This window comes from Arachis hypogaea, chromosome 16, assembly GCF_003086295.3.
Source record: "Arachis hypogaea cultivar Tifrunner chromosome 16, arahy.Tifrunner.gnm2.J5K5, whole genome shotgun sequence".
NCBI classification, from domain to species: Eukaryota; Viridiplantae; Streptophyta; class Magnoliopsida; order Fabales; family Fabaceae; genus Arachis; species Arachis hypogaea.
Genome location: NC_092051.1, coordinates 9,226,247 through 9,230,017, shown reverse-complemented (window position 1 = coordinate 9,230,017; position 3,771 = coordinate 9,226,247).

Below are 3,771 nucleotides of genomic sequence, written 5' to 3'. Positions count from 1 at the left end.
CACATGTTGACGCAGGTAGGATAAGAAAAAAGCCAACGACTCAGCATTCTCCCCCTCAACAAGTGCAAATGCAACTGACAATATATTCGATTTTTCATCTTGCGCAATAGCCAAAAGCAAAGTCCCGCCATACTTTCCATCAAGGTTGCGAGAATCGGACCGGTCAATAAACCGGTAAGGTGACTAGTTCACTGGTTTAATGGTTCGATCGGAGTTCAATCGGGGTTTGACCGATTTAATTAAATATTAAATAAAATTATTAAAATTTTAATATATAATTTTAAATATTTAAATTTCAATAAAATTTAACCTAATAAAATTTAAAATTTAAAATTTCAATCTATAACCTAATAATAAAAAAAACAAACAATTGAAACACAGTAATAACCACTAACCATTGAATTTGTAAACATAATCATAATTTAAATTTTGAACATACATAATCATAATTTGAACAAACAAACAGAATTATAAAAAATATTATGAAATCAAACAAACAGATTATGAAATCAAATTGCAGTAACAAATTAAAAACAGAACAAAAAAACTTGATTAATTCATTTAATTAACAAAATTAAAAGGTAAAAAGCAAAAGACAGTAGCAATAAACAGAAATTAAATGCAGAAGACAGCAATGAAAAACAACAATTAACCCAGACAAACAAGCAACAATCAACATGATCAAATCCAAAAAAAATAGCAATTAACTCCCAAAACTGAAAACTGAAGCAGGGCAGGAATCTGCTTACAAACTCAGAAATTCATAAACTCAAGCTAAGAAGAAATTAGTAAACTTAGAATCAGAAATCAAAACCCAAATAAAAGTACAAAAACAAGAAAAATTAAATTGAAGACTGGCAGCGAAGGAGGAATCCAAGTGATGGCGATGGAAGAGGGGAAGTGAGCTCAGGCACAGAGGGGATTGAAGACAAGCTTGACGCGCGAGAGAGGGGGATCGACGAAGACACGATTTCAGGGTGGCCAACGACGACGAAGACAGAGAGAGGGCTCGACAGCGACAGAGAGAGAGGACGGCGAGGGGAAGAAAAACGATGACAGCGACGAGTATACCTTCACCTTCCACAGGCGACGATTCTTGTTGCCACCACGGTCAGTTCCACTCAGTGGCGACAGCACCTTCTATTCGTTCCGCGATGAGACCTAGCGACGCGAGGAGATGCATGGGATCTAGGAGAAGAGGATATGCGACGACGAGGCTGGATGCTGGCTGAGGAGACGAGTTCGTCGGCGACGACGGCGTTGGGCATTGGGCGGTGGCTTCTGCTGCTGTTGGCTAGGAGGGAGAAAGAAAAGGGGGCTAGGGTTCCGTGGAGTGGAGAGAGAGAGAGAGAGGAGGGGGTGGGTCTTGTGTGTGAGTAAGATAGAGAAAATGGGGGAGGGTAAAGGGTTTATATGTTTTTTTTCTTTTTTTTTTTAAATTGAAAATCGGGAAAAAACCGTTCGGTTCAAACAGTTCACCGGTTAACCGTCGGTTTGACCGATTTTTTTACCGATTTTCTGCCAGACGATTTTGCACCTCAACCGAACTGGTTAGATGACCGGTTCCTGGTTAATTCGGTTGAACCGGCCGGTCCGGTTCAGTTTTTAGAACAATGCTTCCCATATAGATGCGTTCTGTCAATGCTGATTAGTGGCTTGCAATGTTTAAAAGCCTCAACGCATGGAGGGAACGTCCAAAAAAGTCGATGAAAGTACTCTGTAAACTCATTTACCTCACCACCAACACGCACTGGAGAAGTCTTCAACAAAGCTACGATTCCGTCCATCGTTGCTTGCATCCCAAGGATCCACCGGGGCAACTCCGCATATGACTATTTCCAATCTCCGTAAATCTGGGCAACTGCCTTCTGCTTTGCCTTCCACACCTTCCTGTAGTTAGGCTTGAATTCATAGGTTGACTCAGTAGCGTCTTGCAACACCTTTATGGTAACCGCTGCATCTGCCCTAACCAAGGGATAGATCATCGCACAAATTACGTGGTAATTGAGTTGTCGGTGGTCGCTCGATATCGATGTGGCTAGGCATGTGTGGGCTCTGTTGTACCTTTTAACCTCCCAGTTACCCTTGCGCTGTCGAAGTGCCACGCGGATGATCCAATTGCAGCCATTTCCAAACTCCTTGCATCTCTCAACATACTTCAGATGATCAGATTCCATAACCCGATACTGAACTCCACGACGAATGCTATAATACTTAACACTCATCACAGCTTCCTCCTTAGTCTGGAAAGATTGACCAATCTGAAATTATCCAGAAGCATTGCCCTCATGTAGTCCTTGGTAACTGAAGGTGTGTGCATCATCTGGTTGTTGACTCACTGCTTCCAGATTAAGCGTCGAGAAATGCGGAGGTTGTTGGTGGGACCCAGAACTGAATGGCTCCTGAGGTGCAGGTGGGGGCACTGGAGTCTCCTCCTCACTATCCCCTGATATGTGATCAGACTTATCGTCCGAATCATAGTCCCGTATCGCGTCCTCAACGTGATCCGGCTCACCACTCCCAACAAGATCAGTAATCAAAACGGGTGACCTATCTGCCGGTGCTAGAACAGGTGGAGGTGCAGGTAGGAGACAGCCAGGTGCAACGACAGACATCAAAGTAGAAGCACCCCCATCGTCGTCGACTGAGGATTTGGCGCTGAAGCCCAAGAACTTTCCACACGGTTTTCCAACTTGGCAAACAACTCGTGTATTCTCATCTCCAGAAAACTCCGCCGACAATAAACTACAACACCCCATGTCTTCATCCTACCCTATGACAAATGTTTCATACTGCACACTACTTGACACGACCGCCATCGGAATCTTGTAGAACACTTTCTTCACCAACTTAGCCCCAGCTAACCCTGCCTTCTGCAATATGTTCCGATTCGACAAAGTATCAGTCGAACGGATAAAAATGCTCAACGGTTCTTTATCCGTGAACTTAACACTATGCCTGTTACTTTTTTTTATTTTACCAAAACAGTGGATTAGAACCATCAAGCTTTTTTCACTATCTATTTCTGAAAGTGTGAAAATGACTCTCTTCATATAACCTACTCCCTATCTTGCTTGGTATTTATAGGCAAAGTTTACAAAGCATAAACCGCTACACCCCTGTAGGGGTTTATGCATGTATCAAAAACGCATATAAACCGCGACATTCTTGTAGTGGTTTATGTGATGGTTCTTTGCCAACGTAATCCCCGACACTCATGTAGCGGATTACGTCCATTTTAAAAACTGCAATACTCCTGTCGCGGTTTACATAATTTATTAAAAAAATGCATTTCGATATCTAGTTTGCATAATGTGTATTTTGGTAAAATTAGTTGGTAGTTTATTTAAAATGATAAATTACCCTAATTATTATATAAAAATATAGAAAAAATAAATTTTAAAATATACATTTGAAAGGAAGAAGTGGGTACTTAGAGAGTAAGTTTAAGATAAGTAATTTCAATAAAAATGAGACGAATTCTGAATAAAATAAAATACGATGGAACAGGTCAAAAATTCATCAACACAGATGTGATTAATATATGTTTTTTAGAATGGATATTATTATTAATTAGAATTTAATTTTATATATTAATAATGTAAAATATTTTAAAAAATTATCTAATTGTATTTGTTCTTTTAAATAATTATTTATATAATCAATATAAAAGATAATTATTTTTATTATGTATTATTATATAATTAGATAAATATAAAATTATTTTATAATAATAATATATATATCAAAATTAAATTCTTATTATTATAA